Source organism: Bombina bombina, chromosome 9 (assembly GCF_027579735.1).
Source record: "Bombina bombina isolate aBomBom1 chromosome 9, aBomBom1.pri, whole genome shotgun sequence".
Lineage (NCBI taxonomy): Eukaryota > Metazoa > Chordata > Amphibia > Anura > Bombinatoridae > Bombina > Bombina bombina.
Window position 1 is genome coordinate 186968748 of NC_069507.1, and position 27099 is coordinate 186995846.

The 27099-nt window shown below is 38.5% G+C and overlaps 1 protein-coding gene across 1 annotated transcript in view; it reads left to right on the forward strand.

Moving 5' to 3' along the window:
• Window positions 1–27099, forward strand: part of ADAM12 (ADAM metallopeptidase domain 12) — a 510388-nt gene that overhangs the window by 200774 nt on the left and 282515 nt on the right. The gene's annotated exons all lie outside the window — the stretch shown is intronic.

Consider the following 27099-nt stretch of genomic DNA (forward strand, 5'->3'; position numbering starts at 1 on the left):
GTAACTTAGGTTAGGATTTATTTTACAGGTAATTTTGTTATTATTTTAACTAGGTAACTATTAAATAGTTCTTAACTATTTAATAGCTATTGTACCTGGTTAAAATAATTACAAAGTTGCCTGTAAAATAAATATTAATCCTAAAATAGCTACAATGTAATTATAATTTATATTGTAGCTATATTAGGATTTATTTTACAGGTAAGTATTTAGCTTTAAATAGGAATAATTTATTTAATAACAGTTAATTAATTTCGTTAGATTAAAATTATATTTAATTTAGGGGGGTGTTAGTGTTAGGGTTAGACTTAGCTTTAGGGGTTAATACATTTATTAGAATAGCGGTGAGCTCCGGTCAGCAGATTAGGGGTTAATAATTGAAGTTAGGTGTCGGCGATGTTAGGGAGGGCAGATTAGGGGTTAATACTATTTATTATAGGGTTAGTGAGGCGGATTAGGGGTTAATAACTTTATTATAATAGCGGTGCGGTCTGGTCGGCAGATTAGGGGTTAATAAGTGTAGGCAGGTGGAGGCGACGTTGAGGGCGGCAGATTAGGGGTTAATAAATATAATATAGGGGTCGGCGGTGTTAGGGGCAGGAGATTAGGGGTACATAGCTGTAATGTAGGTGGCGGCGCTTTGCGGTCGGCAGATTAGGGGTTAATTATTGTAGGTAGCTGGCGGCGACGTTGTGGGGGGCAGGTTAGGGGTTAATAAATATAATACAGGGGTCAGCGGTGTTAGGGGCAGCAGATTAGGTGTACATAGGGATAAGTTAGCTGGCGGCGCTTTGCGGTCGGCAGATTAGGGGTTAAAAAAAATAAATCGAGTGGCACCGATGTGGGGGGACCTCGGTTTAGGGGTACATAGGTAGTTTATGGGTGTTAGTGTACTTTAGAGTACAGTAGTTAAGAGCTTTATGAACCGGCGTTAGCCCAGAAAGCTCTTAACTACTGACTTTTTCCTGCGGCTGGAGTTTTGTCGTTAGAATTCTAACGCTCACTTCAGACACGACTCTAAATACCGGAGTTAGAAAGATCCCATTGAAAAGATAGGATACGCAATTGACGTAAGGGGATCTGAGGTATGGAAAAGTCGCGGCTGAAAAGTGAGCGTTAGACCCTTTTTTGAGTGACTCCAAATACCGGAGTTAGCCTAAAACCAGCGTTAGGAGCCTCTAACGCTGGTTTTCACAGCTAACGCCAAACTCCAAATCTAGGCCTAAGAAATTAGCATATGAACCTCCTAGGTTAAGCTTTCAACTAAGAATACCAAGTGAACAAAGCAAAATTGGTGATAAAAGTAAATTGGAAAATTGTTACAAATTACATGCTCTATCTGAATCATGAAAGTTTATTTTGGCCTAGACTGTCCCTTTAATTTTGGTATCCTAGAAGACCTCCATATCCTGTAAGAAACCAAGCCAATCAGGATACATAGAGCCATGGCTCTTGTGCATAACCAAACCACCACATACATGGGCATCCAGAGGGGACTAGAGGGGTTATTGAATATTGCTCTTTCTGTCTAAGCATAAACACCAACTCTTGTCACTTTTTTATGCTAATGAGCTACTATTTTTAAAAGGATGTACAGCTCATTGTAGCTGATATTATTTTGTACAAGACATTTTACTTGTTCACATGGTCTGGAATGTGTGATGTCATCCATACCCACAAGAAGATCTAAAAAAGACTCCCTGTCTGATTCCTTCACCACAGACACCCATGTCAAGCCCACATCTCAAAGCTCATTTGTACAATGAGGACAGACACCCATATAATTTATACCATGTGACATGAAGCCTAAAATTAGGACAATATGAAAAGCCCCTTGTGTATTGTTTATATTATACCTCTAATGTGACAATTTATGAACATGGTCATGGTCATAAATATCCTGACTGTTTGGAGATGATAAAAACCACAATTTTGCACAATTAAATTACTAGAAAACCTGGCAAAATAAATACTCAAAGTGCAATACAATTTTTTTAACTGTGCATTATTAAACATTTTGGCCTAGAATTCAAATGGAGCATAAAAAAATATTAGTGCTATTGAGAACTTTTATTCTTGTGCGCATATTAGAAGTTGAAAGTAAAATGGTTACACTCGAGTGAAAGCCTCAGGCGCTCTAACATCTGGAGGTCCGATAGCGCAGCCTCACTAACTCCCTGATCTCCTAGACTTTAATGGGCCACTGTACAAAACTCTGTTCTGGCTTTCACTTCAGCTTACCCAAAGGTGCACTAAGCCAAAGTCCACTAAAGCTGAAGGTGCACTAGGAAATAGTTGAAATACGTTTGTTCTAAGCTCAGAAGAAAATAAATAATATAGATAGATAGATAGATATTCACAACTATAGGATATGATTCACTATGATTGGCTGTCACTAATTGATGGGGGTGGGGTTTATGGATATTTGAACACCTAATTTTCACATTGTAAGTTGTCTGAGGAAGGGGAAGGTTGCTCCCCCAAACTTCATGAATAAATTCACAGATAAAGAGTAAGTGCTGGGTCCATTGTATTTATTAGTAAAAAAATCCACCCAATCACTCTCAAGTTGTTTGTTGTACAATGAGAGTGCACTTAAGTAAGTTAATATATATATATATATATATATATATATATACAGGTATATATATAAATATATTCTAAGAGGCCTATTTATCAAGCCGTCATCCGCAAATACGCTGGAATTCTGCAGTGTAATTGTGGCGAGCTTGATTCGACCTATTTATCAAAGCCTACAGACCGGCAAAAGTTGAAATTTGTGACGTAACATACGATCCGCCGGTTTCAATCCGATGCAGATCGATGCTTACGTCATTACAGATGTTCCGAATACAAATTCTGCACTATCTGACACCTTTTGCAAGTTATCAATCTTCTAACAGGTACGCTCGCGGCTATTCCGGCCCAGCGTATATGGTTTTCAATCCGCCACCCTGCAAGCCGCGGATGCCATAGGAATCAATGGGAGTCTGAAAGCATCGAAAGCTTATGTTTGATGCTGCCAGATATCCCATTGATTTCTATGGTAGAAAACAGGTTACGTTTACACCTAACACCCTAACATAAACCCCGAGTCTAAACACCCCTAATCTGCTGCCCCGACTTTGCCGCAACCTAAATAAAATGTATTAACCCCTATCCCGCCACTCCCGGACCCCGCCACAGCTGTAATAAAATTATTAACCCCATTCCGCTGCTCCCGGACCCCACCGCAACTAAATAAAATGTATTAACCCCTATTCTCCCGCTCCCGGACCCCGCCGCAACTGTAATAAAATTATTAACCTCTAAACCCCTGGCCTCCCACATCACTACTATTAACTAAACCTATTAACCCCTAAACCACCAGCCCCCCACATCAACATAAACTAAATTACGCTATTAACCCCTAAACCTAACAACCCGCTAACTTTACATTAAAATTACCTTATCCCTATCTTATAATAAATTAAAACTTACCTTTAGAATTATATTAAACTATATTAAACTATTAATTAACCTACCCTAACTATTATACTAAAATTACATTAAACTATATTAAACTACTAATTAACCTACCCTACCTATTATACTAAAATTACATTAAACTATATTAAACTATTAATTAACCTACCCTAACTATTATACTAAAATTACATTAAACTACCAATTAAATTAACTATATTACATATTAAAAAACCCTACTCAAATTATTGAAATCTACAATTAAAAATGACTAAATTACAAAACAAATAATAATAATAATAAAAAAACACTAAGTTACAAAAAATAAAAAACACTAAGTTACAAAAAATAAAAAACAACAGTATCAAAAATAAAAAAAGAATTACACCTAATCTAATAGCCCTATCAAAATAAAAAAGACCCCCAAAATAAAAAAAAAACCCTAGCCTACAATAAACTACCAATGGCCCTTAAAAGGACCTTTTGCGGGGCATTGCCCCAAAGAAATCATCTCTTTTACCTGTAAAAAAAATACAAACACCCCCCCAACAGTAAAACCCACCACCCACACAACCAACCCCCCCAAACAAAAACCCTATTAGACCCTACTCTAAAAATAAAACCCACCCAATAGACCCTTAAATAAACCTAACACTAACCCCCGACGATCCACTTACAGTTTTCAAAGACTGGACATCCATCCTCATCCAAGCGGGCCGAAGTCCTCATCGAAGCCGGCAGAAGTCTTCATCCAGACGGCATCTTCTATCTTTATCCATCCGGCGTGGAGCAGATCCATCTTCAAGACATCCAGCGTGGATCATCCTCTTCTTCCGATGTTCAACGTAGAATGAAGTTTCCCTTATCCTCAGTAGTCCTTATTCTCATTGGCTATTCCAATCAGCCAATAGAATGCAAGCTCAATCCTATTGGCTGATTGGATCAGCCAATAGGATGAAAGCTCAATCCTATTGGCTGATTGCAACAGCCAATAGGATTTTTTCTCCTTTAATTCCTATTGGCTGATAGAATTCTATCAGCCATTTGGAATGTAAGGGATGCCATCTTGGATGACGTACCTTAAAGGGACAGTCTAGGCCAAAATAAACTTTCATGATTCAGATAGAGAATGTAATTTTAAATAATTTTCCAATTTACTTTTATCACCAATTTTGCTTTGTTCTCTTGTTATTCTTAGTTGAAAGCTTAACCTAGGAGGTTCATATGCTAATTTCTTAGACCTTGAAGGCCACCTCTTTTCAGAATGCATTTTAACAGTTTTTCACCACTAGACGGTGTTAGTTCATGTATTTCATATAGATAACACTGTGCTCATGCACGTGAAGTTATCTGGGAGCAGGCACTGATTGGCTAAACTGCAAGTCTGTCAAAAGAACTGAAAAAAGGGGCAGTTTGCAGAGGCTTAGATACAAAATAATCACAGAGGTTACAAATATATTAATATAACTGTGTCGGTTATGCAAAACTCGGGAATGGGTAATAAAGGGATTATCTATCTTTTAAAACAATAAAAATTCTGGTGTAGACTGTCCCTTTAAAGGGAAACTTCATTCTACATTGAACATCGGAAGAAGAGGATGCTCCGCGCCGGATGTCTTGAAGATGGATCTGCTCCGCGCAGGATGGATAAAGATAGAAGATGCCGTCTGGATGAAGACTTCTGCTGGCTTCGATAAGGACTTCGGCCCGCTTGGATGAAGACTTCTGCCAGCTTCGGTGAGGACTTCTGGCGCTTGGATGAGGATGGATATCTGGTCTTCAAAAACTGTAAGTGGATCGTCGGGGGTTAGTGTTAGGTTTATTCAAGGGTTTATAGGGTGGGTTTTATTTTTAGAGTAGGGTCTGGGCAGTAAAAGAGCTTTTCAGGGCAATGGGGAGCTTAGGATTTTTAGATAGGGTTTTTATTTGGGGGGGTTGGTTGTGTGGGTGGTGGGTTTTACTGTTGGGGGTTGTTTGTATTTTGTTTTACAGGTAAAAGAAGATAGGGATGAGGTAATTTTAATTTAAAGTTAGCGGGTTGTTAGGTTTAAGGGTTAATAGCTTAATTTAGTTTATGGTGATGTGGGGTGCTGGCGGTTTAGGGTTAATAGGTTTAGTAAGTGGTAGTGATGTGGGAGGCCAGGGGTTTAGGGGTTAATACATTTATTTAGTGGCGGTGGGGTCCGGGAGTGACAGGATAGGGGTTAAAAGCTTTATTAAAGTTGCAGCGGGGTCCGGGATCAGCTGGATAGGGGTTAAACATTTTAGTATAGTGGCGGTGTTTAGTAACAGGGTATAAATAAAGTTGGGAAAAAGCCGAATAGCAGCGGGATCGATGACTGTTAGTTAACAACAGTCTGATGCCCATCGCCCCATACTTGATGTGCAGCTTTTTGACAACTTTTTTTATAAATATGGAGATCGTATTCAGGTCCGCGGCCGCGATGTTAGGCGAGCGTATTGGTGCCGGCGAATGCAGCATAGTTGACGGCTTGATAAATAGGCCTCCTAGTGAAGAACAAAGGTGTTTTAACTATTACCTTTAAAAGTATTAACATAATATGGTATATGATAAGTATATTTATTAAGCAGCGTATGCTGCTGTATCTGTGCGAGCCTTCACGCTCTCTGGAAACATAAGTTAAGAAGCAGCAGTTATAAGACTACTGCTCCTTAAGACTGCAATCATCCCGATCAGATACGATCGAGATAATTGACACCCCCTGCTAGCGGGCAATCAGGGTTGGCTCTAAGGGGGGGCATTGGGGGGCAATGCCCCCCCCCCAAATGGAATGCTGTGCCCCCCAGGGCAAAAGAAGTGATTTAAAAAAAAAACATTTTTTTTTTTTTACATTTTAAAAGTGACGCCACTGGAGGGCCCAGCTAATCTCTTTACTCTCCTCTATTTACAACTAGATAACAAATAAAGTTGCATTTCCCTGCTGGTGCTCTCACAGTTAACTTAGGGCTTGCAATGCCCCTCCTCCTGCTAGCCCACTTACTACAGAGCTGAAGTGAGATGATGACATCATCAGACCTCTGTAGGAAGTGCTGGGAGAAGCTAACAGTTAGTGAGAGGGAAGGCAGAAGTAATTTTGTGAAAACACAGCCGTATAACCAATGTGTGTGTGAGAGTAGTATCCCTTCCCTATTGTGCTTTATATCCTGGCAGCCACAGATAAAGAAGCAAATTGGGAATTCCTTGTTTTCCCCACTGCAGGTCACAAAAAACAAGTGTGCATTGTGCCTGCTTTATCTGCAGTGATCAGTGTAAAATGTGTGTCAGATTATAGGTGCTCAAATATACACACTTCAAATGTAGCTGTGGGAGAATGAGTGAAATAGCCTTATGTTTATTATTTACATGTTCAAAACATCTCCTATTTGTCCCCAAGGTTGTTTTATTTTATATATATATATATATACATACACACAATACACACACTGTGTGTATATATATATATTGTTTGTGTGTATATATATAAATATATATATGTATATATATATATATATATTGTTTGTGTATATATATATATATATGTGTGTGTGTATATACATATATACCGTGTGTATGTGTGTGTGTATGTATATATATATATATATATATATATATATATATATATATATACTGTGTGTGTATATATATATATATATATTTGTGTGTGTGTGTGTGTGTGTGTGTGTGTGTGTGTGTGTGTGTGTGTGTGTGTGTATGTATGTATATATATATATAATTTGTGTGTATATACATACTGTATATACTGTGTGTGTGCTGGTAAATATAATTAATAATATCTGTACAAGTAATGTACTGCTTGGCACTCAAACTTATTGTCACGTAAAAGCTTATTTGATCATTAGTACAGTCATTGGTAGAGCTACACATGCAAACAGTGTCCATTGGCTGTGTCATATGTGGGAGACATTCCTGAGATATGACAAATGTAACCCCTGCACTGCCATAAATCTGGTAAATGTAACTGCTGCGGCACTGCCAGACATCTTATAAATGTAACCCCTATACTCCTTGAGATATGACACATGTAACCGCTGCACTTCCAGAAATATAAACAAATCTAACTCCTGCACAGCCAGAGATCTGATAAATGTAACCCCTGGACTGCCACAGTACGTCTGCTCTTATTTTGACTCTCATACATGCTTTTAAATGTGTGCCCCCTCGTGAAAAAAAAATGCCCCCCCATTTCATTCGTTCTGGAGCCGACCCTGCGGGCAATTGGCCGCAAATGTGCAGTGGTGGCATTGCACAAGCATTTCACTAGAAATGCTTGGGTAAGGATAACGCTGTCTGCATTTATCGATGTCGGGCGGATATGATCCGCCACAACATAAGATATTGGAATAGAGCTCAAGGGTGTGTGTATATATATGTATATATATGTAATATATATATATATTTCTCCTGTTAAGTGTAGTCAGTCCACGGGTCATCCATTACTTATGGGATTATAACTCCTCCCTAACAGGAAGTGCAAGAGGATCACCCGAGCAGAGCTGCTATATAGCTCCTCCCCTCTACGTCATATCCAGTCATTCTCTTGCACCTAACTAAAGATAGGACGTGTGAGAGGACTGTGGTGTGTTAAACTTAGTTTTTATTTCTTCAATCAAAAGTTTGTTATTTTAAACGGCACCGGAGTGTGTTGTTTGTTCTCAGGCAGCATTAGAAGAAGAATCTGCCTGAGTTTTCTATGATCTTAGCGGTCGTAACTAAGATCCACTTGCTGTTCTCGGCCATTCTGAGGAGTGAGGTAACTTCAGAACAGGGGATAGCATGCAGGGCCCACCTGCAAGGAGGTATGTGCAGTAAATTATTTTCTAAGGAATGGAATTGACTGAGAAAATACTGCTAATACCGATGTAATGTAAGTGCAGCCTTAAATGCAGTAGTAGCGACTGGTATCAGGCTGATATGTATGTATGTATACTCTGAGGTATTTCTGGGGAATGGAATTTCACTAAGAAAATACTATCAATATTAAAGTAATATTTGAGCCTGCACTGCAGTGAAAGCGACTAGCAGCAGGCTTATTAATAACACTTCATAATTTTCAATGTTAAAACGTTTACTGGCATGTTAATCGTTTTTTCTGAGGTACTTGGTGATAAAACTTTATGGGCATGATTTTTACCACATGGCTGTCGTTTTTTTCTGCATAAAAGCAGTTTACTGAGCTTCCCCACTGTTGTAATATGAGTGGGAGGGGCCTATTTTAGCGCTTTATTGCGCAGTAAAAATTTAGTCACAGTCTTCCTATTTCTTCCTCCATGATCCAGGACGTCTCTACAGAGCCCAGGGGTCTCCAAAACTAGTTTTGAGGGAGGTAATCAGTCACAGCAGACCTGTGACAGTGTGTTTGACTGTTTATTATTTCAACTGTTATCCGTTTTGGGTATTAAGGGGTTAATCATCCTTTTGCTGGTGGGTGCAATCCTCTGCTAACTTTATACATTTTCTGTTAAAATTTGGTTGTTTTAACATATTTGGTTCATTGTTAATTCAACTGTGTCACATTTTTATGTTTCTTAAAGGCGCAGTAGCGTTTTTTATATAGCTTGTAAATTTATTTAAAAGTTTTTTCCAAGTTTGCTAGTGTTATTGCTAGTCTGTTTAAACATGTCTGACACAGATGAATCTGTTTTGTTCACTATGTTTAAAGGCCAATGTGGAGCCCAATAGAAATTTGTGCACTCAATGTATAGATGTTACTTTGAATAAAAGTCAAACTTTATATGTTAAAAAAATATCACCAGACAACGAGGGGGAAGTTATGCCGACTAACTCTCCTCACGTGTCAGTACCTTCGCCTCCCGCTCAGGAGGTGCGTGATATTGTGGCGCCAAGTACATCAGGGCGGCCCATACAAATCACTTTGCAAGACATGGCTAATGTTATGACTGAAGTACTATCTAAATTGCCAGAATTAAGAGGTAAACGCGATCACTCTGGGGTAAGAACAGAGTGCGCTGATAATAGTAGAGCCATGTCTGATACTGCGTCACAATTTGCAGAACATGAGGACGGAGAGCTTCATTCTGTGGGTGACGGATCTGATCCAAGTAAACTGGATTCAGAGATTTCAAATTTTAAATTTAAGCTTGAGAACCTCCGTGTATTACTAGGGGAGGTATTAGCGGCTCTGAATGATTGTAACACGGTTGCAATTCCAGAGAAAGTTTGTAGGCTGGATAAATATTTTGCGGTACCGGCGTGTACTTACGTTTTTCCTATACCTAAAAGGCTTACAGAAATTGTTAACAAGGAGTGGGATAGACCCGGTGTGCCCTTTTCACCCCCTCCTATATTTAGAAAAATGTTTCCAATAGACGCCACCACACGGGACCTATGGCAGACGGTCCCTAAGGTGGAGGGAGCAGTTTCTACTCTGGCTAAGCGCACCACTATCCCGGTGGAGGATAGCTGTGCTTTTTCAGATCCAATGGATAAAAAGTTAGAGGGTTACCTTAAGAAAATGTTTGTTCAGCAAGGTTTTATATTACAACCCCTTGCATGCATCGCGCCTGTCACTGCTGCGGCGGCATTCTGGTTTGAGTCTCTGGAAGAGACCCTTAGCACAGCTCCATTGGATGAGATTATGAACAAGCTTAAAGCCCTTAAGCTAGCTAATTCATTTATTTCTGATGCCGTAGTACACTTAACCAAACTTACGGCTAAGAACTCCGGATTCACCATTCAAGCGCGCAGAGCGCTGTGGCTTAAATCCTGGTCAGCTGATGTGACTTCTAAATCTAAATTGCTTAATATTCCTTTCAAAGGGCAGACATTATTCGGGCCCGGCTTGAAAGAAATTATCGCTGACATTACTGGAGGTAAGGGCCATGCCCTGCCTCAAGACAGGGCCAAACCAAAGGCTAAACAGTCTAATTTTCGTGCCTTTCGTAACTTCAAGGCAGGAGCAGCATCAACTTCCTCCGCTCCAAGACAGGAAGGAACTGTTGCTCGCTACAGACAGGGCTGGAAACCTAACCAGTCCTGGAACAAGGGCAAGCAGGCCAGAAAACCTGCTGCTGCCTCTAAGACAGCATGAAGTGAGGGCCCCCGATCCGGGATAGTGGGGGGCAGACTTTCTCTCTTTGCCCAGGCTTGGGCAAGAGATGTCCAGGATCCCTGGGCGTTGGAAATCATATCTCAGGGATATCTTCTGGACTTCAAAGCTTCTCCTCCACAAGGGAGATTTCATCTTTCAAGGTTATCAGCAAACCAGATAAAGAAAGAGGCGTTTCTACGCTGTGTACAAGACCTCTTACTAATGGGAGTGATCCACCCAGTTCCGCGGTCGGAACACGGGCAAGGATTCTATTCAAATCTGTTTGTGGTTCTCAAAAAAGAGGGAACCTTCAGACCAATCTTGGACTTAAAGATCCTAAACAAATTCCTAAGAGTTCCATTGTTCAAAATGGAAACTATTCGAACCATCTTACCCATGATCCAAGAGGGTCAGTACATGACCACAGTGGATTTAAAGGATGCCTACCTTCACATACCGATTCACAAGGATCATTACCGGTATCTAAGATTTGCCTTCCTAAACAGGCATTACCAGTTTGTAGCTCTTCCCTTCGGGTTAGCTACGGCTCCAAGAATCTTTACAAAGGTTCTGGGCTCTCTTCTGGCGGTACTAAGACCGCGAGGCATAGCGGTAGCTCCGTACCTAGATGACATTCTGATACAAGCGTCAAGTTTCCAAACTGCCAAGTCTCATACAGAGTTAGTTCTGGCATTTCTAAGGTCGCATGGGTGGAAGGTGAACGTAGAAAAGAGTTCTCTATTGCCACTCACAAGAGTATAGATTCTGTAGAAATGAAAATTTACCTGACGGAGGACAGGTTATCAAAACTTCTAAATGCTTGCCGTGTCCTTCATTCCATTCAACACCCGTCAGTGGCTCAGTGCATGGAGGTAATCGGCTTAATGGTAGCAGCAATGGACATAGTACCATTTGCGCGCCTGCATCTCAGACCGCTGCAATTGTGCATGCTAAGTCAGTGGAATGGGGATTACTCAGATTTATCCCCTCTGCTAAATCTGGATCAAGAGACCAGAGATTCTCTTCTATGGTGGCTTTCTCGGCCACATCTGTCCAAGGGGATGCCCTTCCGCAGGCCAGATTGGACGATTGTAACAACAGACGCCAGCCTTCTAGGTTGGGGCGCAGTCTGGAATTCCCTGAAGGCTCAGGGATCATGGACTCAGGAGGAGAGACTCCTTCCAATAAACATTCTGGAATTAAGAGCAATTTTCAATGCTCTTCTGGCTTGGCCTCAGTTAGCAACTCTGAGGTTCATCAGGTTTCAGTCGGACAACATCACGACTGTGGCTTACATAAACCATCAAGGAGGAACAAGGAGTTCCCTAGCGATGATGGAAGTCTCAAAGATAATTCGCTGGGCAGAGTCTCACTCTTGCCACCTGTCAGCGATCCACATCCCAGGCGTGGAGAACTGGGAGGCGGATTTTCTAAGTCGCCAGACCTTTCATCCGGGGGAGTGGGAACTTCATCCGGAGGTGTTTGCCCAACTGCTTCATCATTGGGGCAAACCAGATGTGGATCTCATGGCGTCTCGCCAGAACGCCAAGCTTCCTTGTTACGGATCCAGGTCCAGGGACCCGGGAGCGGTGCTGATAGATGCTCTGACAGCACCTTGGGTCTTCAACATGGCTTATGTGTTTCCACCTTTCCCGATGCTTCCTCGATTGATTGCCAGGATCAAACAGGAGAGAGCATTGGTGATTCTAATAGCGCCTGCGTGGCCACGCAGGACCTGGTATGCAGATCTAGTGGACATGTCGTCCTGTACACCATGGTCTCTGCCTCTGAGACAGGACCTTCTGATTCAGGGTCCTTTCAAACATCCAAATCTAATTTCTCTGAGGCTGACTGCATGGAGATTGAACGCTTGATTCTATCAAAGCGTGGATTCTCGGAGTCAGTGATTGATACCTTAATACAGGCTAGGAAACCTGTTACCAGGAAAATTTACCATAAAATATGGCGTAAATACTTATATTGGTGCGAATCCAAGAGTTACTCATGGAGTAAGGTTAGGATTCCTAGGATATTGTCTTTTCTACAAGAGGGTTTAGAAAAGGGTTTATCTGCTAGTTCGTTAAAGGGACAGATTTCAGCTCTGTCTATCCTTTTACACAAACGTCTGGCAGAAGTTCCAGACGTTCAGGCTTTTTGTCAGGCTTTGGCTAGGATTAAGTCTGTGTTTAAGACTGTTGCTCCACCGTGGAGCTTAAACTTAACGTTCTGCAAGGTGTTCTGTTTGAACCCCTTCATTCCATCGATATCAAGCTGTTATCTTGGAAAGTTCTGTTTTTAATGGCTATTTCCTCGGCTCGAAGAGTCTCTGAGTTATTGGCCTTACATTGTGATTCTCCTTATCTGATTTTTTATTCAGACAAGGTAGTTCTGTGTACTAAACCTGGGTTCTTACCTAAGGTAGTCACTAACAAGAATATCAATCAAGAGATTGTTGTTCCATCATTGTGCCCTAACCCTTCTTCAAAGAAGGAACGACTTTTGCACAATCTGGACGTCGTCCGTGCCCTGAAATTTTATTTGCAGGCAACTAAAGATTTTCGTCAAACTTCTTCCCTGTTTGTCGTTTATTCTGGACAGAGGAGAGGTCAAAAAGCTTTGGCTACCTCTCTCTCTTTTTGGCTTCGTAGCATAATACGTTTAGCCTATGAGACTGCTGGACAGCAGCCTCCTGAAAGGATTACAGCTCATTCTACTAGAGCTGTGGCTTCCACTTGGGCCTTTAAGAATGAGGCCTCTGTTGAACAGATTTGCAAGGCTGCAACTTGGTCTTCACTTCAAACTTTTTCAAAATTTTACAAATTTGACACTTTTGCTTCTTCGGAGGCTGTTTTTGGGAGAAAGGTTCTACAGGCAGTGGTTCCTTCCGTGTAAAGATCCTGCCTGTCCCTCCTGTCATCCGTGTACTTTTAGCTTTGGTATTGGTATCCCATAAGTAATGGATGACCCGTGGACTGACTACACTTAACAGGAGAAAATATAATTTATGCTTACCTGATAAATTCATTTCTCCTGTAGTGTAGTCAGTCCACGGCCTGCCCTGTTTTTACGGCAGGTCTAAATTTTAATTAAACTCCAGTCACCACTGCACCCTATAGTTTCTCCTTTCTCGTATGGTTTCGGTCGAATGACTGGATATGACGTAGAGGGGAGGAGCTATATAGCAGCTCTGCTTGGGTGATCCTCTTGCACTTCCTGTTAGGGAGGAATTATAATCCCATAAGTAATGGATGACCCGTGGACTGACTACACTACAGGAGAAATGAATTTATCAGGTAAGCATAAATTATATTATATATATATATATATATACTGTATATATGTATGTGGATTTTTATGTGCACATGTATATATGTGAGTGTATGTATGTTTAATAACCTTAATAACCTAAACATATATTAACTTACATGTATGTATATATATGAGTGTGATCATTTCTTTTAAAGGGACAGTCTACTCCAGATTTTTTGTTGTTTAAAAAGATAGATAATTCCTTTATTACCCATTCCCCAGTTTTGTATAACCAATACGGTTATATTAATATACTTTTTACCTCTTTGATTACCTTGTATCTAAGCCTCTGCAGAATGCCCCCTTATTTCAGTTCTTTTGGCAGACTTGCATTCTAGCCAATCAGTGCCCTCTCATAAGTAACTTCACGAGGGTGAACACAATGTTATCTATATGGCACACATGAAATAACACCTTCTAGCTGTGAAAAAAATGCCAAATGCATTGAGATTGGAGGCAGCATTCAAGGGCTTAGACATTAGCATATGAGCCTACCTAGGTTAACTTCCAACTAAGAATACCAAGAGAACAAAGCAAATTTTATTATAAAAGTAAATTGGAAAGTTGCTTAAAATTGCATGCCCTATCTGAATCATGAAAGTTTAATTTTGACTACACTGTCCCTTTAAAATGTTTTACATACTAGTTTTATTCTCTAGTCATGACAAATTGCTCAGGAGCAAAACATAACTCACAACGTGAAATATAGCCATGCGCTATCGCTGAAAATGTAAAATGTGCTAAAGAGATGTCAGCAGTTTAATATTTCTTTAATTTATTATTACCTAAATAAATACATCTCTTGTTTTGAATTTTATAGCTGGAGCTGTATTTTGTAAATTCTGATGCACGGTTGCAGTTATACTAATCTTCTTCACACTCCAGTATTCTAGATCTGCAATGCAGCTTTAACCTTACTTTGTTATGATAATATGAATATAAACGCGGTCTTTCCTAATCCTTTGTTATTACGTTTGCTGGAAGACCTCACAGCAATATTCTTAGTACTATAGGGGATTACAAGGATTGAAGCACATTTCCCAGGGAGGGAAGAGGCGACATGACTGATATCTGTCCTGGTTTTCTATATCATATGCACTTATATATTACAGCTAACAAAGGAAACTATATCTCCCTCTTCTGCTTTGTACAATAATTGCTCTATTTTTCCATACACAACAGAGACAATAAAATGAAGGGGGGAAAAAAAGAGAAATGCCTTAGGGATAAGAAAAAAAAAAGCATTGTTGAGTTTTTTTGTATGTATTTCATTACATGTTAAGCTGCTCTGAAGAGATTCTCTCTGCATGTTTGAACACAAGGACAGTCTGATGCACGGAATAATTCATGAGCTGGACTAAAAAACTAGACCTTTTTTTATCTTAGGTTTCTTTGGTAACATTTCAAACCACTTTATGTCTGCACTCTTCTACTTGTCCCTATAAGCAGCTGAAATAGTTCTGCAGTAAATCACATCTGCCTGTGTATATATATTTATATTTATATATATATATACAATATATATATATATATATATATATATATATGTGCAGGGGGCGGCATTGCACAAGCATTTCACTAGAAATGCTTGTGCAATGTTAAATTCCAACAGCGTATGCTATTGGCATTTAGCGATGTCGGACAGACATAATCCTCTACATGTCCGTCCGACTTTTGTTAAATTGGCCCCTATAGGTTCTTTTAGTAGATAAATTATCTGATATTTTTTTCTAAAGGGTTGTAAATCACCCCATTGCATTGCTTCTCATCAATGCTCTACTGGGAACTAGTTAAACATACTGAGTGAGCCAATGGCAAGAGGCATATATGTGTAGCCACCAATCAGCAGCTCACTCCTAGTACTAGTGCTGCTTCTGAGCCTACCTAGGTATTATTTTCAACAAAGATATCAAGGGAACAAAGTCAATTTGATAGTAGAAGTAAATTGAAATGTCTCTGAACTATGGAAGTTTTATTTGGACATCCCTCTCCCTTCAGCTCTAATTTAAAGGGACACACAAGTCAAAATTAAACTTTAATGATTCAGCTTAAGCAGCAACGTTAAACAACTTTTCAATTTACTTTAATCAACAACATGTGCACAGTCTTTTTATATTTACACTTTTTGAGTCACCAGCTCCTACTGAGCCTGTGCAAGAATTCACAGAATATGTATTTATGCATTTGTGATTGGCTGATTGCTGTCACATGATACAGGGGGAGTCTAAATAGACATAGCTTTGAAATTTGTCAGAAAAAAAATCTACTGCTCATTTGAAGTTCAGACTAAGTGCAATTGCATTGTCTTTTTATCATGCATTTGTTTATGATGCAAATCTACCGTATTTACTGGTCCTTTAATCAATAGAGGAACATATCATTCATAACCGTTCACTTCTCAGCGCAATGTGAAGGTTACCAGCACCAATAGCCCATCTTCAGAATTTTACAGACAAAAATAATTAAAATAAAAATAAATAAAAAACATATGTAAAAATGACTTGAAAACAGTTAAAATAAAAACAAGATGTCGGCTTTAAAATAACCAGAAAGAAAAAAAGATACAAAGTACTTGACAATAGAGCAATAAAGTCTTTATGAATTCAGCATGCTAGCCCTAGGTATAGGAGAGAAATCACAACCACTCCTCTAGAATGCGCCCGGAAAACTCACGCTCAGCCCCCTATCCAGCGAGACTGATTTACTACAGGAAAACAAGCATGCAAATATTTTACAATCACAAGCATTTCCATAGCCTATTTTACAAGCGTGTTTACTAAGTATTGCTGTTGTAATTATTGTTTTACTATGTTGCTACCATTTGTCATTTGATGTGCAAGATATTGGGGATGTCACACGACTATATATTAAAGAACATCAAGGCAAAATTGTTTTACATATAACGTGTCATTTCTAACAACTTTCCAATTTACTTCTATGATCTAATTTGATTCATTCTTGGTATTCTTTGTTTAAAAGCATAATATATAGAGATATATATATATATATATATATATATATATATATATATATATATATATATATATATATATATATATATAGGCTCAGGAGCAGCAATGTACCACAGGGAGCTAGGTTCTGATTGGTGGCTGCACATATATGCCTTTTGTCATTGGCTCACCTGATGTGTTGACCTAGCTCCCAGTAATTCATTGCTGCTCCTTTAACAAAGCATGTCACAAAAGGAATACAGTTCGATAATAGAGGTAAATTGTATTCTCTATCTGAATTATGGAAGAACATTTTTGAATCTCATGTCCCTTTAATGGCATAATGACAGGAACATCCACTAACACCCACTAACGAAACACTTGAAAAGATGGGTAAAGTGATACTTATGAATTTTGAACATAATGTCGCCTTTTTGAAGAGGCCCCTTGACTACCTCACAAGTGCTTATGATTCTAGAACACTATCTTTACCAATTTATATAGAGCATACTTTTTCTTGAGCATACATTTGCCTTAGAACTCTACTTCTGTCTATATTTGTTTCTGCATTGTCATAACAAATAATTGTTTACAATTGTCTTTAAAGGGACAGTCTAGTAAAAATTAAACTCATAATTCAGATAGGGCATGTCATTTTAAACAATTTTCCAGTTTACTTTTATCATCAAATTTGCTTTGTTCTTTTGGTATTCTTTTTTAAAAGCTAAACTGCGCATATGCTAATTTCTAAGCCCTTGAAGGCTGCCTTTTATCTCAGTTCATTTTGATCATCTTTACAGCTAGAAAGCTCTAGTTCATGTGTGTCATAAAGATAGCATTGTGCTCCCTCCTGTGGAGTTATTTATGAATCAGCACTGATTGGCTAAAATGGAAGCCTTTCAAAAGAACTGAAATAACGGGGCAGCCTGCAGAGGCTTAGATACAAGGTAATCACAGAGGTAAAAAATATATAAATATAAGTGTTGGTTATGCAAAACTGGGGAATGGGTAATAAAAGGATTATCTTTTTAAACAATAAAACTTCTGGAGTAGACTGTCCCTTTAAGTTGATTTGTTCTGTTTTTATTGCTCTACCTACAGAAGAAATTTAGAAACATTGTTTTTGGTTCTATGCTTTGTACATTTTTATATATATATTTTTGCTTTTACCCATCTATATTTAGAGAACAACTTGTAATAGATAATGTTAAATATATAAAAGCAAAAAGAAATGCCTTTAAAATGATAATATTCTAGTTAAAGGGACATCTATCGCAAGGCAGTTTGCAATTTGCAATTCAAAGTGCATTAAAATGTCTTTATTAAAGTGATATGGAACCCAAATCAGCATGATTTGATACAACTTTCAATTCTACTTCTGTTATCTAATTTGCTTTATTCTCTTTGTATCAGTTGTTGAAAAGCATACCTAGGTATACTCAGGAACAGCAGTGCAACTCTGGGAGCTACCTCTTGATTGGTTGCTCCACATCTATGCCTCTTGCCATTGGTAGTACAAAACTGCTCATTCAACAAAGAATACAAAGAAAATGAAGAAAAATTGATAATGGAATAAAACTGGAAAAAATTTCAAAATTGCATGTTCTATTTGACTCATGAAAGAAAAAAATGTTTTTCATGTCCCTACCATCACATATGTATCTTCAAAAATACTTTCATTTTGTAAAATAAAAGAAAACTTTGCTTTTTAAAGCAAAAGTATGATTGGCCTTGCATGATTTATGTATACCCTAAAATAGAATGAATATTGCTAGTGCTGTATTATTATTAAAGGGACATGAAACCCAAAAATTGTCTTTCGTGATTCAGATAGAGAGTGCAATTTTAAACAACATTTCAATTTACTTTTATTATCTAATTTGCTTAATTTTGTATGTATCCTTTGTTGATGAAATAGCATTACACATGGGTAAACCAATATCACGAGGCATCTATTTGCAGCCAACAATCGTCAGCTACTGAACCTATTTATATATGCTTTTCAAAAAAGGATATCAATAAAATGAATTAGATAATATAAGTAAATTGGAAAGTTATTTAAAACTGCATGCTCTATCTGAATCATGATAGAAAAAAAAATTGATTCATGTCCCTTTTAAAGGACCACTCAATGCAATAGAATTACCTAATTAACAAGTACAAATTAAAAAGACAATGATTTAACACTTATTCAGAATTTCAAATAAGCAGTGAATTTTTTTCTGACAATTTTTATTTTTCTCCGATATTCCGGCCCCCTGTATCATGTGACAGACATCAGCCAATCACAGACTAGTATACGTACACCATGTGAGCTTGTGCACATGATCAGTAGGATCTTGTTCCCCAGAAAGCATGAATATAAAAAGACTGTGCAAAATTTGATAATGGAAGCAAATTGAAAAGTGTCCTAAAATTGCTGCTCTATTTGAATCATAAAAGGTTATTTTGACTTGCGTGTCCCTTTAAGTTGAACATATAATAATAATAATAATAATAATAATGTAGAATAATGTATACTGTAATATAAATAATGATAATGTAAAATAATTCTGATTAAGTCTTAAAAAGAATATTGCAAAAGACCATGCTCTAAGTCATTAGATTATGTATTTTTTTTAAATGAGTGGCCCTCATTAGCTATGTGTTTAACTCTCTAAAGGAGTTAAACACATAGGTCACAATTGGGAACTGTAACCATTGAAGCTTTCAAGCAGTTAACCAATCAGAAGGAGTTTAACAACTTGCTAGCTATGATCAGTAACACAAAAACGATGTGTTATAGCATGAGAACATGTACTTTCTGTATTATAATGTCCCTTTAAATTATGTTAAGGCTCCTTTTTATAAAATGCTTTTAAAAGAACTGTAAAAGAACAAAATGTGGCTTATTTAACCAAAAAATAGTGCAGGTCCATTGAGAAAGTACCTTACAGGTGCGAAATGCGTCAGGTGGATTCTACATTCAGGTCCAGTAAGACTGGAATCAAACCATCTATGCTTTTAGTGACCATTCTGTTATATTTCCTTAACCCTTTAGCTGCCAGAGAGGGCTTAAATGCATTGTATAGCAATATGTTGCAGCTCTAGATGGCTGGTAAGATGTTAAAACCTAAAGCTCGTCATCCAAAAATAGATTCATCTGTCACAATTCTTTATGTCTTCTTGACAGAAAATTCAATAATGTTATAGGGGTGAGAGAGCACTCAATAGGCTTGCCAGCATGTGCTTGCATTAGTGTGTGTCTCTTTAACCCTTTGCATGGCAGAGAACACTGCAATTTATTGTATAACAATTCGTCAGTTTTGAAAGAAATGTAGTCAAAAGAATATACTGAAGTCACGCTCAGTTACTTTCCAACTGAACTGTTCTTTAGCGCTTAAACACAAGACATAGAAGCATAGGTTTTGAAGGCAGATAAGAACCAGAAGGCCCATCAAGCTATCCTATAATTACTTATAAAATATAGACTTAAAGGGACAGTTTTTTACACCAATTTTCATATAACTGCATGTAATAGACACTAATATAAAGAAGAATATTCACAGATACTGATCTAAAAATCCAATATAAAACCTTTTAAAATCTTACTTAGAAGCTCCAAGTTTAGCATTGTTGATGAGATTAGGCTGGGACGCCCACTGAAAGGGGCTGGGAGCAGGCACCCCACCCCCCTTCCCTGCATATGAAAAGACAGATAACATAAACAAGAGCCATCAGGAGTCTGTATACATCAGTATATAGCTGACACTTTGGGGCTTGGTTAAGAGTCTGGAAATCATCACAATGTTATTAAAAAATAAGCAAAATTATACATTGTTACAAAAACACTCACAGATGGGCTATATAAATAAATCATCTACAAAACATTTATGCAAAGAAAAATGTAGTGTACACTGTCCCTTTAAAGGGATATTCTGCTCTCAGTAAGAATTTGTAGGAAATACACAACTGACACTGGTACATTAAAGTCGCATTTAAAGGGACATGAAATACGCAAAATGTTACTTTCATAATTAAGATAGATCATACAATTTTAAAAAAAGTTCTGTTATCAAATATTGCTCATTTTCATGAAATTCTTTGTTAAAAAGCTTACCTAGGTAGGTGGCATTCACTTGTCAAGAGCACTTTATAGCAGCATCACCGCTGCCATCTAGTGCTCTCGCAAATGCATAGCATTGTTAAAATCATTCTTGCAAAACTGCTGGAATACAGTGTTCTAGACACGTGCACACTCCCGAGCCTACCTACCTGCGTCCCAACAAAGGATACCAAAAGAATTAAGTAATTTAAATCAGCTGGATATTTTAAAAAAATACACTCTCTCTTAATCATGAAAGAAAAAGTTTGCATTCATGTTTCTTTAAACAGCTTTTACTTCACATTTAGTTAGACAATTAATATATCAACATTTTAAAGGGACAATAAAAACCTCTTTTTTGTGTAGAAATTGTGATTTGTCCTGCAGTCTCTATATAGTCCAAAAAACAAAATTTGTAACCCAAGGTTTTCAAGATGCTACAAATTACCTAAACCAGCTATTGATTTGCTGTTTATTGACTTTACTTTTTAATGTCCTTTAAAATATTTTTTTTTATTTCGATAACAGGACATATCATTTAGTTCAATGCCCCTTTAATTAATCTCCATCTAATAGCTTTATGCATGTCCCAGATATTTTTGAATTTATAGGTGGAACTAGCAATGATGCAGCAGGTGCACCAGGGCTCAAGTGTTGGGGGTATAGCAGCCAGCCTATACATTGGCGTGTGGTCATTATCTGTGTATAGATACTAAAAGGAAAGTGTATAGATACTTAAAAGTAAAATGGAAGAATTAGTTACAGCGTGTGGCTAAATGGTTTTATGGTCAGTTGGTCACTTCCACCCTGGGTCCCTACAGACATACAATGCATTTGGCCAAACTCTGTAACTAACTCTTCCATCTTGCTTTTAATCTAGCTGTGTACTTGTAATAGAGTGTCAGACTTTCTGTGTTGTGTTAATATTTTATGTTTTGGAATTTTCCCTATGGGCTTTGCACCCATGTTGGTCTTAACTGTCTAAGTTGCTTGGAGCTGTACAGCTGGCTGTGAGTACTGGTGAGTACCCAGGGCTGTGAGTATTGCAGTGTACCCGATCCAGTTTGAGAGTGCATCTCATTTCTGTGTGTGTGAGTATATACATTATATATATATATGTAACAAATATATGAGTGTATCATTTTAAGGCCACAATTGCAGTGTTGTGTGCAAACCCGAGGGAACAGAGTTATTTCTTCTTGTTGCTTTTCATAAAGAAAATGTTAAGTCCAAAAACTGGTAGCAAACAGGTTAAATTTATAACGTATACAATCTGTGTTAGAGTAAACACTGTTGCTGAAATCTACAGGCTAACATTTGTACAGAACGTGACAAAGTGTGCGTTGGCAAATTCAAGCTAAATAGCTGGAAGCTGTCACAGATAGAATAAATGAAGACAAGAAGTTAGTAAAAACACTTACTCGCCATGGTCCTTATAGTACAAAAGCTGTCATCTCACTATTTGCACTGGGTAATCGGTTGTATCCTTTTGCTTCATTGGTGGTCGGGTATATCCACCCTATTCAGAAGTAGTCCAGGCAGTGTGAAAGATGTCTCTTTTCAAAGCATATAAAACAGCGTTGTGAGTGTTGATACTATCTGCTGGTAACGGATTTTGTCCAACAGAAATCCGCTAAAAAGTTGAACAATAAACAAAGAATTCACCATAGTGAAAGGAGTCCAGCAGTTAATGGGCCGAGTGCAGATAAAGTAAAAATGTACTTTTATTTGTATCACAAGTAAAAAAAGTATTCCGATACAAAGAATAAAAAATGTAACAATACCACAGCCAGTCAATCAACCTAGCTTCATAGTACTTTCACATCCAACATGTTTCATGCCGTTACAGCACTTCGTCAGGGATAGTGATAGGTTATCTATTCAGGTGTTAAAAACTATGCAGGCCCAATCACATGTGTCTATTCTGTTCGACCAATCATAGGCCTAGATTTAGAGTTTTGACGGTAAGGACCCGCGTAGCTAACGCCGGCTTTTTTCTGGCCGCACCATAAAAATAACTCTGGTATTGAGAGTCCACATAAAGGCTGCGTTAGGCTCCAAAAAAGGAGCGTAGAGCATTTTTAACGCAGCTTCAACTCTCGATACCAGAGTTGCTTACGCAAGCGGCCAGCCTCAAAAACGTGCTCATGCACGATACCCCCATAGAAAACAATGGGGCTGTTTGAGCTGAAAAAAAACCTAACACCTGCAAAAAAGCCGCGTTCAGCTCCTAACGCAGCCCCATTGTTTGCTATGCGGAAACACTTCCTACGTCTGCACCTAACACTCTAACTTGTACCCCGAGTCTAAACACCCCTAACCTTACACTTATTAACCCCTATTCTGCCGCCCCCGCTATCGCTGACCCCTGCATATTATTATTAACCCCTAATCTGCCGCTCCGTAAACCGCCGCTACTTTCATTATCCCTATGTACCCCTAATCTGCTGCCCTAACATCGCCGATCCCTATATTATATTTATTAACCCCTAATCTGCCCCCCACAACGTCGCCTCCACCTGCCTACACTTATTAACCCTTAATCTGCCGAGCGAACCTGAGCGCTACTATAATAAAGTTATTTACCCCTAATCCGCCTCACTAACCCTATAATAAATAGTATTAACCCCTAATCTGCCCTCCCTAACATCGCCGACACCTAACTTCAATTATTAACCCCTAATCTGCCGACCGGAGCTCACCGCTATTCTAATAAATGTATTAACCCCTAAAGCTAAGTCTAACCCTAACACTAACACCCCCCTAAATTAAATATAATTTTAATCTAACGAAATTAATTAACTCTTATTAAATAAATTATTCCTATTTAAAGCTAAATACTTACCTGTAAAATAAACCCTAATATAGCTACAATATAAATTATAATTACATTGTAGCTATTTTAGGATTAATATTTATTTTACAGGCAACTTTGTAATTATTTTAACCAGGTACAATAGCTATTAAATAGTTAAGAACTATTTTATAGTTACCTAGTTAAAATAATTACAAAATTACCTGTAAAATAAATCCTAACCTAAGTTACAATTAAACCTAACACTATACTATCATTAAATTAATTAAATAAAATACCTACAATTACCTACAATTAAACCTAACACTACACTATCAATACATTAATTAAATACAATATCTACAAATAACTACAATGAAATAAACTAACTAAAGTACAAAAAATAAAAAAGAACTAAGTTACAAAAAATAAAAAAATATCTACAAACATAAGAAAAATATTACAACAATTTTAAACTAATTACACCTACTCTAAGCCCCCTAATAAAACAACAAAGCCCTCCAAAATAAAAAATGCCCTACCCTATTCTAAATTACTAAAGTTAAAAGCTCTTTTACCTTACCAGCCCTGAACAGGGCCCTTTGCGGGGCATGCCCCAAGAAGTTCAGCTCTTTTGCCTGTAAAAAAAACATACAATACCCCCCCCAACATTACAACCCACCACCCACATACCTCTAATCTAACCCAAACCCCCCTTAAATAAACCTAACACTAAGCCCCTGAAGATCTTCCTACCTTATCTTCACCATACCAGGTTCACCGATCCGTCCTGAAGAGCTCCTCCGATGTCCTGATCCAAGCCCAAGCGGGGGGCTGAAGATGTCCATGATCTGGTAGAAGTCTTCATCCAAGCGGGGCAGAAGAGGTCTTCCATCCGATTGAAGTCTTCACCCAAGCGGGGCAGAAGAGTCTTCATCCAGGCGGCATCTTCTATCGACATCCATCTGGAGCGGAGCGGCAGCATCCTGAAGACCTCCGACGCGGAACATCCATCCTGGCCGACGACTGAACGACGAATGATGGTTCCTTTAAATGATGTCATCCAAGATGGCGTCCCTCGAATTCCGATTGGCTGATAGGATTCTATCAGCCAATCGGAATTAAGGTAGGAATATTCTGATTGGCTGATGGAATCAGCCAATCAGAATCAAGTTCAATCCGATTGGCTGATCCAATCAGCCAATCAGATTGAGCTTGCATTCTATTGGCTGTTCCGATCAGCCAATAGAATGCGAGCTAAATCTGATTGGCTGATTCCATCAGCCAATCAGAATATTCCTACCTTAATTCCGATTGGCTGATAGAATCCTATCAGCCAATTGGAATTCGAGGGACGCCATCTTGGATGACGTCATTTAAAGGAACCGTCGTTCGTCGTTCAGTCGTTGGCCAGGATGGATGTTCCGCGTCAGAGGTCTTCAGGATGCTGCCGCTCCGCTCCAGATGGATGTCGATAGAAGATGCCGCCTGGATGAAGACTTCAATCGGATGGAAGACCTCTTCTGCCCCGCTTGGATGAAGACTTCAATCGGATGGAAGACCTCTTCTGCCCCGCTTGGATGAAGACTTCTACCGGATCATGGACATCTTCAGCCCCCCGCTTGGGCTTGGATCAGGACATCGGAGGAGCTCTTCAGGACGGATCAGTGAACCTGGTATGGTGAAGATAAGGTAGGAAGATCTTCAGGGGCTTAGTGTTAGGTTTATTTAAGGGGGGTTTGGGTTATATTAGGGGTATGTGGGTGGTGGGTTGTAATGTTGGGGGGGGGGGTATTGTATGTTTTTTTTACAGGCAAAAGAGCTGAACTTCTTGGGGCATGCCCCGCAAAGGGCCCTGTTCAGGGCTGGTAAGGTAAAAGAGCTTTTAACTTTAGTAATTTAGAATAGGGTAGGGCATTTTTTATTTTGGGGGGCTTTGTTGTTTTATTAGGGGGCTTAGAGTAGGTGTAATTAGTTTAAAATTGTTGTAATATTTTTCTTATGTTTGTAGATATTTTTTTATTTTTTGTAACTTAGTTCTTTTTTATTTTTTGTACTTTAGTTAGTTTATTTCATTGTAGTTATTTGTAGATATTGTATTTAATTAATTTATTGATAGTGTAGTGTTAGGTTTAATTGTAGGTAATTGTAGTTATTTTATTTAATTAATTTAATGATAGTATAGTGTTAGGTTTAATTGTAACTTAAGTTAGGATTTATTTTACAGGTAATGTTGTAATTATTTTAACTAGGTAAATATTAAATAGTTCTTAACTATTTAATAGCTATTGTACCTGGTTAAAATAATTACAAAGTTGCCTGTAAAATAAATATTAATCCTAAAATAGCTACAATGTAATTATAATTTATATTGTAGCTATATTAGGATTTATTTTACAGGTAAGTATTTAGCTTTAAATAGGATTAATTTATTTAATAAGAGTTAATTAATTTCGTTAGATTAAAATTATATTTAACTTAGGGGGGTGTTAGTGTTAGGGTTAGACTTAGCTTTAGGGGTTAATACATTTATTAGAATAGCGGTGAGCTCCAGTCGGCAGATTAGGGGTTAATAATTGAAGTTAGGTGTCGGCGATGTTAGGGAGGGCAGATTAGGGGTTAATACTATTTATTATAGGGTTAGTGAGGCGGATTAGGGGTTAATAACTTTATTATAGTAGCGGTGCGGTCCGCTCGGCAGATTAGGGGTTAATAAGTGTAGGCAGGTGGAGGCGATGTTGAGGGGGGCAGATTAGGGGTTAATAAATATAATATAGGGGTCGGCGATGTTAGGGGCAGCAGATTAGGGGTACATAAGGATAACGTAGGTGGCGGCGCTTTGCGGTCGGCAGATTAGGGGTTAATAAGTGTAGGTAGCTGGCTGCGACGTTGTGGGGGGCAGGTTAGGGGTTAATAAATATAATATAGGGGTCGGCGGTGTTAGGGGCAGCAGATTAGGGGTACATAAGTATAACGTAGTTGGCGGTCGGCAGATTAGGGGTTAAAAAAATTTAATCGAGTGGCGGCAATGTGGGGGGACCTCGGTTTAGGGGTACATAGGTAGTTTATGGGTGTTAGTGTACTTTAGAGTACAGTAGTTAAGAGCTTTATAAACCGGCGTTAGCCCAGAAAGCTCTTAACTACTGACTTTTTTCCTGCGGCTGGAGTTTTGTCGTTAGATTTCTAACGCTCACTTCAGACACGACTCTAAATACCGGAGTTAGAAAAATCCCATTGAAAAGATAGGATACGCAATTTACGTAAGGGGATCTGCAGTATGGAAAAGTCACGGCTGAAAAGTGAGCGTTAGACCCTTTTTTGAGTGACTCCAAATACCAGAGTTAGCCTAAAACCAGCGTTAGGAGCCTTTAACGCTGGTTTTCACGGCTAACGCCAAACTCCAAATCTAGGCCATAGTGATCTATT